General features: G+C 37.6%; 1 pseudogene; it reads right to left on the bottom strand.

Moving 5' to 3' along the window:
- LOC127666695 (heat shock protein HSP 90-beta-like) overlaps nt 1–21,761 on the bottom strand; it is a 162,434-nt pseudogene that overhangs the window by 2,627 nt on the left and 138,046 nt on the right.

Raw genomic sequence — 21,761 nt, 5'->3', positions numbered from 1 at the left:
TAGAATTGTTCTAAGATGAAAGGAGTAAAACAAGCCTCTGCCTGGAAAAATATTCACTATTCTAGAGTGACAATGTGGTTCCTAATTTGAGAACAAAAAGATGCTGCTAAGGTACCCTGTACATAGTTCCTTTTACAGAGGAAATGCCTTTCTGTTTTAAAATGTTAGTGTTTTCTATGAGCTATCTTGAGCATTGATATTTATTTATAGATAAGAAAGTGGAAATACCTGATCTAAGAAAGAAAAATAGGAAGCTAAAATTTGCTTCCTTTAGTCTTACATGATAGAAGCAATTTCAGTATGTAACCAGTAAACAACATCAATACACTTTGAACATTTTACAGAGAACATATAGAAAAGCAAACAAAAGTGATACACACTGTATAGGTTGGTGAATTGTAATAACTTGAATCAAGCAAAGCAATTCCCATCCCTTGGAGGGTATGTAAATAATAATACCCATATTATTCTCAACAGCATAAATGGAAAATGACCAAGATGCTAAAATCTTTAATAATGGAAAATCCATTACTTTCAACAACAACAGCAATGACAACAACAACAACAGCAGCAGCAGCAGCTACAATATCAACCACTTAGCAGAATTGCACAGCTTAAATTAGTGACACATCAAAAATGATTGTTTTGATATAATATCACTCACTATCGACTTGTACTAATACCTAAAGCTAAGCAAGGAACAATAAAACTAATTTGCTTTTTAATAATCATAATAAGATAAATCTTGTTGATATCTAAACTGCCAATTACCTTTTACAATTATAGATCAATATCCATTTCCCAGAATATCTTGATACCTGAATTCTATTTCTTTTCAAGAGAAACAGAATAAATACATATGTCTTAATAACCCACACAAAAATTTTCTGTAGTTGTCTGTCTAGAGATGATAACCCCATTGGAGATTTCCCTGTTTTGTGTTAGCATGTATATAAATATCACCATTGTTTTACTCTTCCATTGTTTTTTTACATTGAGGAAAATAAATGTCTGTAGACTTATATTTTTCAAACCCTACTTTAATTAATGCTCTTAAATACTTTAACACCCCATTTAGCACACCACCCACGAGAGGTATTGCAAAGGTAAGGTTAAGAGAACAAAAGGGGTTGTGGAACTATTTAGAAAGAGTTCTTTGGAGCCATATCAAGCTTCACTGTCAACATGGCAGGAATTCAGTTCACATGAATCAGCAGAGATAGCTCAATCCACTCACAAACACCATTTGAAAGTCATCCATGGCAGTTCAATTCAGAAGAAAAAGGTGAGGCTTTGATAATCCTCCTGAGTTCATAAAAGCACCAAGAACCTGGCAGAAGATCACAAGTTCTTTGGTGTGCTTTTCTCTTCAAGGTCAGTGAAGAAGGCAATGCCACCGTGTCATCAACAAAGATCAGTGTAAGAAAACCCCAGTGAAGAACAGCAAAGAGTAGTAAGGCAAATCAATGCTACACAGCATTGTCCACTGTCTTTTGGGTTATGTATGTATATATATATATATATATATATATATATATATATATATGCTTTCCAAACATCATGTGTTCTCTCAAACTACTATAGCAAACCACTCTAGCAAACACCATATGCCCCTTTTCCAGAAAAACTCCACATATCTATTCTCAACAAAATATCCTTCCACGTGTCTGCTTCAACAAAAACATCCTCTCATAAGACAGTTTCCAGAAAAAAAAAAAGACACAACTGAGACCTCAATGAAAACAGAAATATCTACTTCAAATGTCTTTTCATCTATCTTAAGTGTGTGTGTGTGTGTGTGTGTGTGTGTGTGTGTGTGTGTGTGTTATATCTGTATGTTGTATTTATGCCTGTGGGTATGCATACTCATTCACAGGGCCCAGATTCAGACTCCCTACACTAACAATTTCCACTTTATTCCTTCGATCTATAGTCTTTTACTGAATGCAAAGGCAAGCTCAAAACCAGCAACTCTAGAAGTTATCCTTTTGTTTCTGATCCCCAGAATTCATGTATTAGATGTACCTTTGTCTATTGAATTCATTATGTCATGCATATTAGGCAAGAATATCTCTACAGCCTCATTTGTCTTCACTTCATTCCACTCTGCCACTGCTTAATAATGGACAGTCAATACCATTTGTCATCCCCAATTTCATAAGGTTATTTCATGTATTCACAGTTTGGTATATTTAGGAATAAATTAGATCATAGATATTTTCACTTTTAGTTTGTTTTGAATTTAATGTTTGGACAATATAGCTTAGTTTAACAATACCAAACTTAGTTAAGAGAAGGAAATACACTTCAGGCAATAATTTTGCCTTTCCTGAAATTACCATTTTCAAAAATCACCATCTAACATGAATATCTTCCCTATTCAGCAAAATTCATGGGGAATAACATGGAATAAGTGGAAAGACTATAATATCTAGAAGTCAGAGTAGATTATGGTGAAATAATAATGTCTTAAATATAAATTTAATCTTTCTTGAATAATCAATAATATTTTGATTTATACAAAAGAAATATGATGAACTAATAGTAGTATGATCTCAACATGCAAAGACAATGCAAATTAAGTTGAGTGACTCAAGCATAGTGGCACACACTTTTAATCCCACCACTGGGGAGACAGAGGCAATCTGATCACCTCTAAGTTTTAGGTCAGCTTAATCTGCCTAATACTAATTTCTAGGACAGCAACAACAACATAATACAATTTTCACCTCAAAAAATACAAAAAAAAAAAAAAAGGAATTACCTTGAGTGAAGATAGCAAACACTGTTTGCAGGTAGGCAAATAGATAAATAAATATATGCCATTTATGAATAAGCAACAATAGGTAACATTTACATTTATGGGTTTAAACTGTTGCTATAATTATTATCTTTAAAGATTTGCACAGACCAAAACACAAATAAACAAAAAATTCACTCTTTTTCTAATCCTTTAGTTTTAATTGTCAGATACCCAGAGATTTCTCCAGTAAGGATGCAATGGAAGAACATATCACTCTGCAATTAAATTGTTTTACCATAAAAAAGAAATTCTCCAACACCAGTCCAATTCAATTATATATTAATAAAAGGGAATTTCCAAAGTCAGCTAAGTTTAACATGAATTTTATTTTATTATAGTTATTTGGCGGTTTTCATTACATTTAAATACAGTTCACCATGGGAATGTTTATTAAAAAAATAGTATGTATGTTTGTAACGTGAATTTTGTGCTTATGAGCTTTATTCTTGGCATTTCAGGCATCATTTCAAGTACACTGAATAAAAGGTTTGCTAAAGGACACCTTTTTTATTAAGTTAGATTTAAATAAAGGTTTTTTTATCAATTATTTCAGAAAAAAACAATCTCATTAGGTATTAAGCCTCTTTGCCATGGCTTTTTCTTGTCACAATTTATGGTTTTGTGGCTTTTTATTTTTGTTTTTATTTATATTTGTTTATTGAGATACTAAATGCTTACCCATCTTGTCCTCCAAATCACATAGACATGCCGCCATTTCCCCACACATTCTCTTCTGTAATGGTGGCTCCCCAACCCAGGAATATCAAGTCTCTGCCATATTAGATGCATCTTATACCGCTGAGGACAGAGAAGGCAGACATGTTTGGAGACGGATACAACCGTCAGTCTACAGCTTTAGGAAGAGCCTTTGCTCAAGTTGGGGGGTCCACATGGAGACTGAGCTTCATTTATGCTACATATATGCTTCAGACCTCATTCCAGCCCAATAATGATCTTTCATTGGTGACTCAACTCAGAGAGCTCCCAGATATCCAGGATAGTAGACACTTTTGGGTCTCCTGTGGAGACCCTCATCCCCTCAGAGCCTGCAATCCTTCCTCCAACTCTTCCATAACAATCCCTGACACCTGTCCATTGTTTTGCTGTGGGTAACTGCATCTGTTTCAGCCAGTTGCTTTATAGAGCCTCTCAGAGGACAGTTATACAAGTTTCCTATCTACAAGCTTAACAATATAATTAATAATGTATACTAGATGGGGTGCATTGTCTGTCCTTAGTGGGAGAGGAAGTGCCAGAGAAAAATGGAAGAGTAATGGAGAAAGGATTGTGGGAGGAGATGACCATGAGGAAGGGCAGTGACCAGAATGTAAAGTAAACAAGTAAAACAACAACAATAACAACAACAACAACAATAATGGAAGGGATTGGTGCTTTCCCAGAGGATAAGTTTAAACTTGGGTGGGTTAGTGGTTGGTCATTCCTTCAGTCATTGCTCTACCTTTGTCCCAACATAAGGCAGATTTTGTATGAAAATATTTCGGGTGGATCAGTATTCTTATACCTCCACTTGGGTCCTGCCTAGTCACAGGAGGTGACCTCTTCAGGTTCCATATCTCCACTGTTAGGCATCTTGACTGAGGTCACCAATATTGACTGATGGGTGTCCCCCCCCCATCTCAAGTCTCTTGGGCTTCATAAAGATTTCTCCTACCTCCTACCCCCTATGCCATGCTTCCTATCCTCTACCCTTTACCCCCTACCTCCTACCCCTACCCCAAGGAGGTGTATATTTCTTTTCATTTTCCTGAAACTCAGGGTCTCTTTCCTGTCTCTCTGGATATGTGAAACTACAGAAGACTAAGGGACTACAAATTGGAAAGGAAGAAGTCAAGATATCACTGTTTCCTAATGGTATGGTAATATACATATGTGATCACCAAAAATTTACTAGGGAACACTTACAGCTGATACACAACTTCAACAAAGTACCTCAATAGAAAATTAACTCAAATACATCAGTAGCCTTCCTCTACTCATAGGATAAACAGGTTGAGAAATAAATTATGGAAACAAAACCCTTCACAATACTCAAAAATAATATAAAATATCTTAGTATGACACTAATCAAGCAATTGAAAGGTCTGTGTGACAAGAACTTCAAATCTGTGAAGAAAGAAATTGAAGAAGATCTCAGAAGATGGAAAGATCTCTCATGCTCATGAATTGGCAGGATTAATATAGTAAAAATGACCATCCTGGTGAAAGCGATCTACAGATTCAATGCAATCCCCATCAAAATTCCAACTCAAGTCTTTATAGAGTTAAAAAGAGCAATTCTCAAATTTATTTGGAATAACAAAAAACCCAGGATAGTGAAAACTATTTTTAATAATGAAAGAAATTCTTGAGAAATCACCATTCCAGACCTTAAGCTGTAATATTTAGCAATAGTGCATGGTATTGGATCAGAGACAAGCAGATTAATGAAAGAGAACTGAAGACCCAAAAATGAACCCAAACATCTATGGTCACTTGATCACTGACAATGAAGCTAATTCCAGAATTAGCTAATTCTAAGCTAATTCTTAGAAAAAAGACAGCATATTCAACAAATTGTGCTGGCTCAAATGGTGCTTTTGGTTGGAATGTAGAAGAATGAAAATTGATCTATTCTTATCTCCTTGTACCAAGCTCAAGTCCAAGTCGATCAGGGACCTACACATAAAACCAGATACACTAAAACTAATAGAAAAGAAACTGGGGAAGACTCTCAAACACATGGGCATAGGAGAAAATTTCGGGAACAGAACACCAATGGCTCATGCTCTAAGATCAAAAAATGACAAATGGGACCTCATAAAACTGAAAACTTTCTGGAAGGCAAAGAACACTGTCAATAGGAAAAAATGGAAACCAACATATTGGGAAAGATATTTACCAATCCTACATCCTGTACAGGACTAATATTCAATACATACAAAGAACTCAAGAAGTTAGACTCCAGAGAACCAAATAACCCTATTAAAAATAGGGTACAGAACAAAACAGAGATTTCTCAACTGAGGAATATTGAATAGCCAAGAAGTACATAAAGAAATGTTCAACATCTTTAGTCATCAGGGAAATGTAAATGAAATGATCCTGAGATTCCACCTCACACCAGTCTGAATAGTGAAAATCAAAAACACACATTAAACCACATGCTGGTGAGGATGTGGAGAAAGAGGAACATTCCTCCATTGCTGGTGGGATTGTAAGCTGGTACACTTCTCAAAATCAGTCTGGCAGTTCCTCAATAAATTGCAAATAGTTCTACCTGAGTTCTCAGCTATACTACTAGTGAGCAGGTACTCAAAAGATACTTCTTGATAATGCAAGAACACATGCTCCACTATATTCATAGAAGCCTTATTTAAAATAAAATTTGCAAATAATACATATGTCCCTCAACAGAAGAATGGATACAAAAAATGTGGTACATTTACACAATGGAGTACTACTCAGCTATTAAAAACAATGACTTCATAAAATTTGCAAGGAAATGAATGCAACTAGAAAATATCATCCTTAGTGAGGCAACTCAGAAGCAAAAGAACACATATTGTATATACTCACTGATAAGTGGATATTAGCCCAAAAGCTCACAATGCCCATAACAAAACCCACAAGACCATAGTGTGGATGCTTCAATCTTGCATTGAGAGGGGAACAGGATGATCACAGAATGTGGAGGAGGAGGATACCTAGGAGGGAAAGAGGAGGGGAAGGAAACAAGTGGGAGACAGGATCAAGTACTGGAGGGGACAGGAGAGAAGTACAGAGGCTAAGGAAATCGAATAAAATTATTTAGCACTAGAGCATGAGGAACAGGGGATAGCCACTGGAGGGTCCCAGACTCCAGAGAAATGAGAGGCTTCCAGGACACAATGGGTATGACTTTAGCTGAAATCCACACAGAAGGGGGAGATAGAACCTGTTGAGACCACCCTCAGTAAATAGGCATGGCCCTGATCAAGGGATGGGTCCACCCACCCATCTCAATGTTTTTAACACAGAAATGGTACTGTTCAAAGGAAGAACAGGGACAAAAATTGGAGCAGAAACTCAAGGAAAGGACCACTCAGAGACTGCCTCATCTGGGGATCCATCCTATCTGCAGATGCCAAGCCAGACACTGTTGCCATTGCCAATATGTTCTTGCGGAACCTGGTGTGACTGTTCCTTAGGAGTTTCAGTCCAAAATTGACCAATGCAGGTGTGGATGCTTGGAGCCAACCATGAGACTGAACTCAGTGACCCTGGTGGAGAAGCTTATGGAAAGACTGGAGGAATGAAGGGGATTGCAACCTAACAGGAAGAACAACATTGGCTGGCTGGACCACCCTGTCCTCTCAGAGACTAGAACACCAACCAAAAGGTGTATAGGGAAGTTTCCATGGTTCCAGATACATATGTAGCAAAAGATGACCTTTTCTGAGATCAATGGGAGCAGATGCCCTTGATCTTGTGGAAGTTTGATGCCTCAGCATAGGGGGATGCTGGAGGGGTGGGCTGGGAGAGGGTGGGTGGGTGGAGAAACACCCTCATAGAGACAAAGAGGAGAGAAGAGAGGGTGGACATGAGATGGTGGGTTTATAGAGGGGTTACCAGAAGGTGGGATATCATTTGAAATGCAAATGATAGAATGATTAATAAAAAATAAGTTAGAGGGGATTGAAAAAAAGTATTCAGTATACTTTTTTATAGATATTATGAATGTGCTGAGAAAGAAATTAGGGAAACAATACCCCTCTGCTAAATAATTTGTGATTATTAATCACAAATAATAAAAATATATTGATGTTACTCTAAGCAAGTGAAAGATGTGTATGACAAGAATGTCAAGTACCTGAAGAAATAAATTAAAGACGATATCAGAAGATGAAAGATCTCCCGTGCTGATGGATAGATAGAATTAACATAGTAAAAATGGTCATTTTACCAATGGCAATGAACATATTCAATTCAATCCCCATCAAACTTTCAACACAATTTTTGACTGACCTTGAAAATCAATTCTTAACTTCATGTGGCAAAACAAAATTCCAGGATAAGCAAAACAATCCTAAACAATAAAATATCTTCTGGGGGGATCACAATCCCTGGCCTCAAACAGTACTACAGAGCAATAATAATAAAAAACAAACAAAAAAACAAAAACAAAACAAAACAAAACCTTCATGATATTGGTACATACAGGTCAATCAACAAAACCAAATCAAAAGCTCAGAAATATAAGCACATAACTATGGACACTTGTCCATAGCTATGACAAACCATACAATGGAAAAAAGTAAAAAAAAAAGTAACTTCAACAAATTGGGCTGGTGTAAGTGAACGTCTGCATGTAGAAGAATGCAAATAAATCCATATTCATCACCTGCACAAAACTCAAGTCCAGGTGTATCAAGGACCTCAACATAAAACCAGATATGTTAAATCTCATATAAGAGAAAGGGGGAAAATACCCTTGAATGCCATGATACAAAATACAATTGCTTGAACAGAGCACCAATGGCTCAGGCTCTAAGAACAATTGATAAGTGGGACCTCATTTTTTTTTTTTTAAATAAGATGACTATTTGTCACAGGATTTTCCCTGTCTAATTACATTAGTGCAGAGCAGGTCTGTGATTTAACAGGGAAAAGGAGGCAGGGCTAGGAGTTGGGGAGACAGAGTGAGTCAGAGGAGAGGGAGAAGAATCATGGCCTCCGACCTGAACCCTAGTGGCAAATACCAGCTACAAGTAGCTAAGTTTTCACAAGGTTAGAAATGTGTGGATAAAGCTTTTATCATTATAAATTGGCTCTAAAATTATTGTATTGACATCTTGTAAATTGTGATATTATTTATACATAAATCTGATTGGTTAAGGTTTAAGAGTTTTGATTTACTTGGTTACTGAGATGTGTGTCCACTGATTACAGGGGTTTATGCCAGAGAGAAAACACAGAAGGGATGCTGTGGGAACTAGCAGAGAGAAAATAGTTCATTGGCTAGAACCCACCAAGCAGGATGACTAAGGGACATGGTTTTTTTGGTCTACCAGGCCAGTGCTATGTACCAGAGCAGGAACATGGCCTAGCGGGGCACAAGAGACAGCTGCATTTTTTTTTTTTGTTTTTTGTTTTTGTTTTGTTTTCCAATATTTCCTGCAACAACTATTACACATTTAAAATAGTGCCAATGGTGCCTCAAATAATGATCAAAGGAAAAACACACTAAACCTAAGATATTTCAATTCCAAAGTTTCATACTAGTTGTACCTAGAGCAGATTTATATTAAGGCCATTTCTTTTTCTTTTCAGATGCACAGGACTTGTTAAAATACTTATAACAGAGATAAAGCCTTCTTTATGAATCAAAAATTCTGTTTAACATTTTAAGCTACTGATTTTATATCCTAAGCCACACTAAGGTTCCAAAATAAGAATTATGCTTTGGTTTTCAACTTCATGTTTTTGTAAACAAACTGCAAAGTATTCTTTAGAGTTACTTAGGTAGGCAACCAAATCCTCTGCACCTGCTGCCAATACCAAACTTTCTTCAATGCATCATGAGTAATGGCAACTGCCACAGAACCTAGTTAATATAATCTAAGGTGGAAATGTTAGACATATTCATATGCTTAGATGAGAACTTCATGAAGAAATGTGTTTTCACTTGGACAAAGCAGTACAATATAAAATTAAAGCAGTTGAAATGAATGTTTTTCCTCTATTTCCAAGTACCAAAAATGGAACATATTTGTAAAGTCATAGAAATGTTTTAGATGCATTTAATATACATGTATTATTTTCATATCAATAATTTTCAAAATATTAGTAGATAGACCAGTACATATTTTCTTTATTACATCTTTATATTAAATATAATAGACACTGATTCAACAAGACTGAATTTTATAATTACAGTATTCTCTAGTATGGATAATTTTAACATAAACAAAAACATAAGGAATAGAACAAGGACCTTCTACATGCCACACACAGTCTCAGCAACTATTGCTTGACCAGTCCTGCTCCATCTGCATTTATGATTAGTTTTCTTCATGCTGTATGATTATGAAAAATTACAGCCATAAGAGAAATTTATCTAGAAGTATCTTCATATATTCTAAAATATACTATACATTAAAACAGGCATAACACTAGAATTAATGTAACACTTAAATAACACCAAAACTGTAACATAAACGTCCATTCACATTAATATAGTTTCGTAGAGGTTTTCTTGCCTAATAGCATTTCCCATGAATTGACTTCATCTCTGACTGTCTAATAGTGTATGGAGATTCACTAGAAAGCTGTAAGTGTCTTTATGAATTGATTAATAACCAGGTGTGGGGATTCGCTGTCAATATTGCTGCTTCTTGATGCCTACTTCTGCCTCTTGACCATTCTGCAGAAGGTCTATTCAAACATTGTTCCTTCCATGGAGCCTCACTGACATTCACTGATCACATTGTGTAGTGCCAGGGTAATGTTAATGATCCCCCCAAAACAAACAGGAGTCAATCTAATACAATTCACAGCAGGATCTTTATTCAAGCTAGCTTAGCCCCTCTATTGCACTACCACCACACAGTTTTGGTGGTGGGGAAGCCCCAAATATCTATCAGGAAAATGGTTTATAGTAAGCAGCAAGTTTGGGGGGGGGGTTGAGTGTGTAAGCACTGGCTGGTACTGGGCGTCATCCTGTGGGTGCAGGTTTGTTGCAGGAATAACCTGGAAAGACTGATCATGTTGAGGGTGTAAGCTGGAATCAATTAGTAGAGAAAGGGGGTAAAAAGAGTCATTGAAAAAATGGGAAGTATAGGGAAACATAATGGGCAAGAGTAATATTAATTCATAAGGACAGCCAACAGTGAACAAGTACATTCAAGAACTGAGACTTGTTAAAGGATATCACAAACTCCATACATACGTACGCCTCTACACACAGGACCTGCCTGGTCCCTGTCACCTTGGTTCTGCTGGTGGTGGCCCTCTTCACCTGACTGACATGCTGCTGCCCACTACCACTAGCAAGCCGTGCTGTGTGTGGAGGAGTTGCAGTGCTTTTTATTGCACTGAAGCCCATTAGAACTCTGCCTCCTGCCAGCCAGTTACGAGAGGTGCTCCGCCATCTTGGCTATCAGAAGCCAGGGAGATCTAACAGACAAAGCCAGCTAGCAGACATAGCCCAAGGCTAGCATCTCTTGGGTCTAAGCCAGCTAGGATTTTACCTACACCCAGGCCCTGGGCAGCTCGGTGGGCCATCCATGTGCCAACCCAGCCAGGAAGTCATTTGCCCTGTAGACTGCCCAGCACTTGCAGGGGCACTGGGCGCCATCTTGGCTACCAAATGCCAGAGAGATCTAACAGACAAAGTCAGCTTGCAGACATAGTCCAAGGCTAACATCACTTGGGTCTAAGCCTGGCTGGCTTTTGCCTGCACACATGTCCAGGACAGCTAGGTGGGCCATCTGTGTGCCAACCCAGCCAGGGGATCATTTGCTCTGCAGACTGTCTGGCACTTGCGGAGGCATGGGGCCATCTTGGCTACCAGACGCCAGAATGATCTAAGGGACAGAGACAACTTGCAGACATAGCCTGAGGCTAATATCTCTTGGGTCTAAACCTGTCAGGTTTTGCTTGCACCTAGGCCCTGGACAGCTCGGTGGGCCATCTATGTGCCAACCCGGCCAGGAGGTCTTCTGCCCTGCAGACTGCCCAGCACTTTCAGGGGGACAACTTGCCATCTTGACTACCTCACAGAATCAGTTAGCAGACATAGCCCAAAGTAAATATTGTGCGGGCCTAAGCCTGTCAGGTTTTACCGGGACTCAGGGCCTGGACAGCTAGGTGGGCCATTTGTGCACCAACCCGGTTGGGGGATCTTTTGCCCTGCAGAGGTATCAACACTCAGAAAAGGTCCCTGCAGCATCCGCCATCATCACTCCCAGAAGGAGCAAATGGGCAACACCAGGTTTACTGAGACAACTTGGGGCAGGTAACACTAGGGCTCCAAGGCTACCCAAGAGGAGGGCAGCACATGAACAATCTATGCCAGGGGAAACCCAGTCATCCAGAGGTGCTGAAATAGATTTACAGGCTCACAGGAGGTTCAAACATCAGCCAGTGACAAGACCAACTAACGCCAGAGATAACAAGATGGCAAAGGCAAACGTAGGAATGTTATTAACAGAAATCTAGGCAATATGGCCACGATTGAACCAATTCTCCAACAACAGCAAGTCCTGGATACCCCAACACACCAGAAAAACAAGATTTGGATTTAAAATCACTGGTCATGATGCTGCTAGAGAAACACAAAAAGGACATAAATAAGTCTCTTAAATACAGGGGAACATGAATAAGTTAGAAGCCCTTAGAATGGAAACACAAAAATCACAAAAAGAAATAAAGGAGAATAGGGGTCAACAGATAGATGCCAATAAAGAGGAAAGAAAAAAATCACTTAAAAATGCAGGAGAAATTGAGTCAACAGTAAGAAGTCATGAAAGAGGAAACACAAAAATCAATTAAAGAATTAAAGGAAATCACAAACAAGCAAATGATGGAACTGAGCAAAACCATCCGGGATCTAAAAACAGAAGTAGAAACAACTAAGAAATCACAAAGTGAGACAACTTTGGAGATAGAAAATCTTGGGAAGGAATCAGGGGCCATAGATGCAAATATCAACAACAGAATACAAGAAATGGAAGAAAGAATCTCAGATGCTGAAGATACCATAGAAACCATTGACTCAACAGTCAGAGAAAATGCAAAATGCAAAAAGCTTGCAACCCAAAACATCCAGGAAATCCAGGACACAATGACAAGAACAAATCGAAGGATTATAGGTATACATGAGAGTGAAGATCTACAACTGAAAGAGCCAGCAAATATCTTCAACAAAATTATGGAAGAAAACTTCCCTAACCTGAAGAGAGAGATGCCCATGAACATACAAGAAGCCCACAGAACACCAAAAAGACTTGACCAGAGCAGAAATACCTCCTGTCACAAATTAATCAAAACCCAAAATGTACTAAACAAAGAAAATTAAAGCCAGTCAGAGAAAACGGCCAAGTAACATATAAAGGAAGACCTATCAGAATTACACCGGACTTCTCACCAGAGATCATGAAAGCTAGAAGATGCTGGGCAGATCTCATGCAGACTCTAAGAGAACACAAATGTTAGCCAAGATTACTATATCCAGAAAAACTCTCAATCACCATAGATGGAGAAACCAAGATATTTCATGACGAAACCAAATTTACACAATACCTTTCCACAAACCCAGCCTTACAAAGGATAATAGGGGAAAACACCAATACAAGGAGGGAAACTATACCCCAGAAAAAGCAAGATAGTAACTTTCTTTCATCAAACCCAAAAGAAGATAACCACTCAAATATAAAAATAAGATCAAAAATGACAGGAAGCAATAATCATTATTCCTTAATATTTCTTAACATCAAAGGACTCAATTCCCCAATAAAAAGACATAGACTAACAAACTGGGTAAGGTAACAGGACCCTACATTTTGCTGCATGCAGGAAACACACCTCAGTGTTAAAGACAAAAACTACCTTAGATTAAAAGGCTGGAAGACAATTCTACAAGCAAATGGTCTCAGGAAACCAGCCGGAGTAGTCATTCTAATAGCAGATAAAATTGACTTTCAACCTAAAGTCATCAAAAGAGACACAGAAGGATACTTCTTCCTGATCAAAGGAAAAATCTACCAAGAACTTTCAATTCTGAACATCTATGCTCCAAATGCAAGGGCACCCTCATTCATAAAAGAAACTTTACTAAAGCTCAAAGCACACCTTGCACCTAACACAGTAATTGTGAGTGACTTCAACACTCCACTATCCTCAATGGACATATCAGGAAAACAGAAATTAAACATGGACACAGTGAAACTAATTGAAGCTTTGGACCAATTGGATTTAATAGATATTTATAGAACAATTTACCCTAAAGCAAAAGAATATACCTTTTATTCAGCACCGCATGGTACCTTCTCCAAAATAGACCATATAGTTGGTCACAAGACAGACCTCAACAAATATAAGAAGATCAAAATTATCCCATGCCTATTATCAGATCACTATGGAGTAAAAGTGGTCTTCAATAGCAACAAAAACAACAGAAAGCCCGCATACACATGGAGGCTGAACAATATTCTACTCAATGATACCTTGGTCAAGGAAGAAATAAAGAAATCAAAGACTTTTTAGAATTTAACGAAAATGAAGGCACAACATGCCCAAATCTATGGGACACAATGAAAGCAGCACTAAGAGGAAAACTGATAGCCCTGAGTGCCTTCAAAAAGAAATGGGAGAGAGCGTACACAAGCACAAGTGAAAGTTCTGGAAGGAAAAGAATCCAGTTCACCCAGGAGGAGTAGAAGTCAGGAAATCATCAAACTCAGGGCTGAAATCAATCAAGTGGAAACATAGAACCATGCAAAGAATCAACAAAACCAGGAGCTGGTTCTTTGAGAAATTCAACAAGATAGATAAACTTTTAGACAGACTAACCAAAGGTCACAGAGACAGTGTCCAAATTAACAAAATTAGAAATGGAAAGGGGCATATAACAATACACGCTGAGGAAATTCAAAAAATCATCAGATCCTACTCTAAAAGCCTATCCTCAACACAACTGGAGAATCTGGAGGAAATGGACAATTTCCTAGACAGATACCAAATACCAAAATTAAATCAGGATCACATAGATCATCTAAACAGTCCCATAATCCCTAAAGAAATAGAAGGGGTCATAAAAAATCTTCCAAACAAACAAAAAAAAATCACATGACCAGATGGTTTCAGTGCAGAATTATATCAGACATTCAAAGAAGACCTAACACCAAATACTCTTCAAACTATTCCACAAAATAGAAACAGAAGGAATACTACCCAACTCCTTCTATGAAGCCACAATTATGCTGATACCAAAACCACAAAAAGATCCAACTAAGAAAGAGAACTTCAGACTAAAAACTAAGAAAGGGATCAATTTCCGTTATGAACATTGGTGCAAAATTGCTCAATAAAATTCTTCCCACCCGAATCCAAGAACACACGAAAATAATCATTCACCATGATCAAGTAGGCTTCATCTCAGCGATGCAGGGATGGTTCAATATACGGAAATCTCTCAATGCAATCCACTACATAAACAAACCCAAAGGAAAAAACCACATGGTTATGTCATTGGATGCTGAGAGAGCATTTGACAAAATTCTGCATCCTTTCATGCTTTAAGTCTTGGAAAGAACAGGATTTCAAGGCCCATACCTAAACATAGTAAAAGCAATATACATCAAGCCAGTAGTCAATATCAAACTAAATGGAGAGAAACTTGAAGCAATCCCGCTAAAATCAGGGACTAGACAAGGCTGCCTCCTCTCTCCATATCTTTTCAATATAGTACTCGAATACTAGCTAGGGCAATTAGACAACATAAGGTGGTCAAAGGGATACAAATTGGAAAGGAAGAAGTCAAACTATCACTATTTGCAGATGATAGTATACTTAAGTGACCCAAAAAATGCCACCAGAAAACTCCTACAGCTGATAAACAACTTCAGCAAAGTGGCAGGTTATAAAATCCACTCAAGCAAATCAGTAGCCTTTTTGTACTCAAAGGATAAGCAGACTGAGAAAGAAATTAGGGAAATGACACCCTTCACAATAGCCACAAACAATATAAAGTACCTTGGTGTAACTCTGACGAAACAAGTGAAAGAACTGTATGACAAGAACTTCAAGTCTCTGAAAAAGGAAATGGAAGAAGACATGAGAAAATGGAAAAATCTGCCATGCTCATGGATAGGCAGGGTTAATATAGTTAAAATGGCCATCTTGCCAAAAGCACTATACAGATTCAATGCAATTCCCATCAAAATCTCAACTCAGTTCTTCATAAAGTTAGAAAGAGCAGTTCTCAAATTCATCTAGAATAAAAAAAAAAAAAACAAAAAAACAGGATAGCTAAAACTATTCTCAACAACAAAAGAAATTCTGGGGGAATCAGTATCCCGGACCTCAAGCAATACTACAGACCAATAGTGTTACAAACTGCATGGTATTGGTACAGTGACAGACAGGCAGATCAATGGAATAGGATTGAATATCCAGAAATGAACCCAAAAACCAATGGTCACTTGATTTTCGGCCAAGGAGCTGAAAACATCTAGTGGGAAAAAAATAGCCTTTTCAACAAATGGTGCTGGTTCAAATGGAGGTCAGCATGCAGAAGAATGTGAATTGATCCATCTTTATCTCCTTGTAATAAGCCCAACTCCAAATGGATCAAGGATCTCCACATAAAACCAGACACACTGAAATTAATAAAAAAGAAACTAGGGAAGACCCTTATGGACATGGGCATAGGGAAAAAGTTCCTGACCAGAACACCAATAGCTTATGCTCTAAGATCAAGAATTTACAAATGAGACCCCATAAATTTTCAAAGTTTCTGTAAGGCAAAGGACACCATCAAAAGGACAAATCGGCAACCAACAAAATGGAAAAAGATCTTCACCAACCCTACATCTGACAGAGGGCTAATAGCCAATATATACAAAGAACTCAAGAAAACAAAATAACCCTATTAAAAAATGGGGTACAGAGCTAAGCAAAGAATTTTCACCTCAAGAATTTCCAATGGCTGAGAAGCATCTTAAAAAATGTTCAACATCGTTAGTCATTAGGGAAATGCAAATCAAAACAACCCTGAGATTTCCCAAGATCAAAAACTCAGGAGAAAACAAGTGCTGGTGAAGATATGGAGAAAGAGGAACACTCCTCCACTGTTGGTGGGTTTCAAATTGGTACAACCACTCTGGAAATCGGTCTGGCAGTTACTCAGAAAACTGAGCTTTTCACTTCTGGTGGACCCTGCTGTACCACTCATGGGCATATACCCAGAGGATTCTCCAGCATGCAATAAGGATACATACTCCACTGTGTTCATAGCAGCCCTATTTATAATAGCCAGAAGCGGAAAAAACCCAGGTGTCCCTAAACAGAGGAATGGATACAAAAAATGTGGTATATATACACAATGGAGTACTATTCAGCCATTAGAAACAATGAATTCATGAAATTCTTAGACAAATGGATGGAGCTGGTGAATATCATATTAAGTGAGGTGACCCAGTTCTAAAGATCAATCATGGTATGCACTCACTGATAATTGGATATTAGCCTAGAAACTTGGATTACCCAAGTCATAATCCACACATCAAATTATGTCCAAAAAAACGGAGGTGTGGCCCCTGTTTCTGGAAAGGGTCAGTGCAGCACTATAGGGCAATACTAGAACAGGGAAGTTGGAAGGGGAGTATGGGGGAACCGGGGGAGGGAAGAGGGCTTATGGGACTTCCGTGGAGTAGAGAGCCAGGAAAGGGGAAATCATTTGAGATATAAATAAAAAATATATTGAATTAAAAAATTAATTAAAAAATAAAATAAAAATAAAAAGGACTGGTTCATAAATGCTTACTGGCAATACTGGGTTACAGAACTCTATTTTAATTTCTAATGTAGCAAAGCTAAAATTAGCCAGCAGTAATTTTAGGATGATATTTGCAAAGTATCATTCACATTCATTACAGTTTTAAGTGTTTTTAAGTTGGTAGGGCTAGAAAAATATACTTGTGCTATTTATGTCATAATACATTAGTTGTCCACAATGGATTCCAAGGTATTTCTGGTATTTCTGACCCTAAGAAACAAGTTCATTTCTGCCTTTCCACTCTCTCACTGAGTCATCTTACACATAGGCCATTTAATGCAGGTGCAAAACTCCCTTAAGCATGAGGATTTCTACATTTCATTCACCTCTTTGAAATATTAAAAGGGGAGAGTTTTTCATTAGTGCTAAGATTTTTTCATACAGGTTTTTCCCCCATGTTTTCTTCTACTGATCTTTAAAAGATATTTTTTCTGGGCCATGCAAATCTTTTGAAATGTTGTGATCTCTGGTTCCCAGCCATTGTATACATGGCAACAACAACAACAACAAAAAATTCACCAGGAATAATTGGCTCCACAAAGAATTGGATGGGACAGTCAGTCTCTAAATGAAAATCATAAAAGCTGTTCTTTGCGTGTGGAAGAACTGAAGAAGATATTTATGAACTACGGTTTTATAGCATTTTTGAAGTCCAACTAGTCTAAAACATTGTTACAGAATTACCAAAAAAATGTTGTAAGAGTATTATAAGTTTTGAGGAATGTTTGCATCTAATATTTCTCACAGTATTTTTTCTAGCATGTTTTAGGAGACACAGAAACTCTTTTTTCCTCCCACTCCATATCCTTCCTCATGATAAAACTCTGCCTTGGAGGCTAAATTAACATGTTAAATTTAGTTAGTAAGAACAAATATCATGGCTTCTCCATTATTTTGACAGGACTGAAATTGCTCTGGTGATTTATTAATCAACTTATCAAATATGGAGTAGGATAGTGAACATACTAATTGAAAATCAAGAAAAAGAGATTAAGTGTTTAATGTCAAAAGCTCAGAGACAGGTTTCAGGTAATTGCCAAAGAGACAATTCACATGAGTTTTAAATATAAGTACTTGATCTCTGTTAAAATAAAGGCACTTTCTCATTACTTGGAATGGGCTTCTCAGGCATACAATTTAATTTGGTTCAAATAAGCAATTTAAATAAAAAAAGATGTACTCAATTGTAAGCAAAATTTTAATTTAGGTCTATACAAAAGTAAAAACAATCTGCAAGTATTCAAAACATAAAAGAAAATGCTCTGTTAAATATACACATTAAAAACAAATTATGTTCTCAAAATAAAGCAACGCCTGTTAAGTATTTTGAAAGCTTAATTTGTTTTTATTATATGCTACAGACTAACTGTTTATTATTACAAAGGTACTATGTATAAAATGATACTGTCTAAAATTTGTAAGAGAAAAAGAGAATTTAACCATTTTAATTCCAAGCTAGGAGTCCTTAACATCTGTTAAAACACACAAAATTTCAGATACATCATATCCTATAAAATGCTTATATTTTGATTTTTCTTTACCTATAAATTAAAAATGAAATATGCGCAAATAGATTATAACAAGGATATATCTTTAAAATGTAAAATCTCAGTACAAGGAGACAAGGATGGAATTATTCACATTCTTCTGCTTGCTGACCTCCAGTTGAACCAGCACCATTTGTTGAAAAGGCTATCTTTTTTCCATTGGATGTTTTCAGCCCCTTTGTTGAGGATCAAGTGGCCATAGGTGTGTGGGTTCATTTCTGGATCTTCAATCCTGTTCCATTGATCTGTCTGCCTGTCACTGTACCAATACCATGCAGTTTTTAACACTATTGCTCTGTAGTATTGCTTGAGGTCAGAGATACTGATTCCCCCAGAATTTCTTTTGTTGCTGAGAATAGTTTTAGCTATCCTGGGTTATTTGTTATTCCAAATGAATTTGAGAATTGCTCTTTCTAACTCTGTGAAGAATTGAGTTGGGATTTTGATTGGTATTGCATTGAATCTGTATATTGCTTTTAGCAAAATGGCCATTTTAACTATATTGATCCTGCCGATCCATGAGCTTGTACTAAGCTCAAATCCAAATGGATCAAGGACCTCCACATAAAGCCAGACACTCTGAAGCTAATAGAAAAGAAACTGGGGATGACCCTTGAGGACATCGATACAGGGAGAAAGTTTCTGAACAGAACACCAATAGAGTATGCTCTTAGATCAAGAACTGACAAATGGGACCTCATAAAATTACAAAGTTTCTGTAAGGCAAAGGACACCATCAAAAGGACAAATCAGCAACCAACAAATTGGGAAAAGATCTTCACCAATCCTACATCAGATAGAGGGCTAATGTCCAATATATATAAAGAACTCAAGAAGTTAGACTCCAGAAAACCAAACAACCCTATTAAAAATAGGGTACAGAGTTAAACAAAGAATTCTCACCTGAAGAACTTCGGATGGGGGAGAGACATCTTAAAAAATGCTCAACTTAATTAGTCATTAGGGAAATGCAAATCAAAACAACCCTAAGATTTCACCTTACACCAGTCAGAATGGCTAAGATTAAAAATTCAGGAGACAGCAGGTGTTGGCGAGGATGTGGAGAAAGAGGAACACTCCTCCACTGCTGGTGGGGTTGCAAATTGGTACAACCACTCTGGAAATCAGTCTGGCGGTTCCTCCGAAAACTGGGCACCTCACTTCCAGAAGATCCTGCTATACCACTCCTGGGCACATACCCAGAAGATTCTCCAGCTCGTAATAAGGATACATGTTCCACTATGTTCATAGCAGCCCTATTTATAATTGCCAGAAGCTGGAAAGAACCCAGGTATCCCTCAACAGAAGAGTGGATGCAAAAAATGTGGTATATCTACACAATGGAGTACTATTCAGCCATTAGAAACAATGAATTCATGAAATTCTTAGGCAAATGGATGGAGCTGGAGAACATCATACTAAGTGAGGTAACCCATATTCAAAAGATGAATCATGGTATGCATTCATTAATAAGTGGATATTAACCTAGAAAACTGGAATACCCAAAACATAATCCACACATCAAATGAGGTACAAGAAGAATGGAGGAGTGGCTCCTTGTTCTGGAAAGACTCAGTGAAGCAGTATAGGGCAAAACCAGAACAGAGAAGTGGGAAGGGATGGGTGGGAGCACAGGGGAAGAGAAGGGGGCTTATGGGACTTTCAGGGAGTGGGGGGCTAGAAAAGGGGAAACCATTGGAAATGTAAATAAAAAATATATTGAATAATAAAATAACACTGCAAAAAAAAAAAGTAAAATCTCAAGTGGCCTTAAAAGCAAAATTATTGGAAATTACCCAAGTTCAAAAATATTAAAATAAATTGAGTCATTAATATCAATTTCAGTACGTCCCCAAATATCCTAATTGCAACTCCATCTCTAATAAAGTACTTCATTGCACTTTTAAAGTATATTTCTATTTTTCCCACCCCCTCAATCACTATGATTTGAATTTTCTGAGAAGTTCAAGATAAAGCAAATTATTTTAAGATTCGTTTAACATGAAAATATTTAGATGTTGAATATGTACTGTATGGATCTTTCTGTTTTTCCTTTTTCTTTATTTTAATTTTTTTGTTCTTTAATCTTTTTGTACAGCCCAGTCTTCATCTCCCTCCTGGCCTGCCTTCTGCCTATTCCTCATCCCATACCGCCTCCCCTAACCCATACACAGACCCCAAGTGGATGTATGCACGCCCCTACCCTCACCCCACCAGACCTCCCACTCTAGTAGGCCTTAAGTCTCTAGAGGGTTAGTTGCATTTTCTTTCACTGATTCTAGTCCTATTCTGTTTATGTGGTGGGGGGCCTCATATTTGCTGGTGTATGTTGCCTAGTAGGTGGCTCATAGTCTGACCAATCTCAGGGGACTAGGTTAGTTGAGACTAATGGTATTCCCTTTTGCCTAATTCAACCACAGGAGTCACCAACTTCTATCCATTTGTTGGGTGTAAATATCTGCATCTGAATCATTCAGTTGCTTGTTGGGTCTTTTGGAGGACAGTCATGCTAGGCACCATAGCATCAGTAATAGTGTCAATCCCTAGAACCTTCCCTTGAGTAGTCTCCCAATTTAGTCTTGTCACTGGACTTCCTTTTCCTCAGGATCTTCTCCAATTTTGTCCCTGCAGTTCTTTCACACAGGAAAAATTATGGATCAGAGTATTTGACTGTGGAATGACAACCCTATTCCCTCACTTGAAGTCCTGTCTTTCTACTGTAGATGAACTCTACAAGTTCTTTATCCCAACTTTAAGGCATTTCATCTAAGGTTCCTTTGAGTCCTGAGAATCTCTCACTTTCTAGGTCTCTGGTATATTCTGTTTGTCCCCATACCTCCTACCTCCCAAGGTTGTCTGTTTCCATTCTTTCTGC

The sequence above is a fragment of the Apodemus sylvaticus genome, chromosome 16, assembly GCF_947179515.1.
Source record: "Apodemus sylvaticus chromosome 16, mApoSyl1.1, whole genome shotgun sequence".
Classification (NCBI taxonomy): domain Eukaryota; kingdom Metazoa; phylum Chordata; class Mammalia; order Rodentia; family Muridae; genus Apodemus; species Apodemus sylvaticus.
Note: the sequence above shows the minus strand (reverse complement) of the source record. Positions and strands in the feature narration are given on the sequence as shown.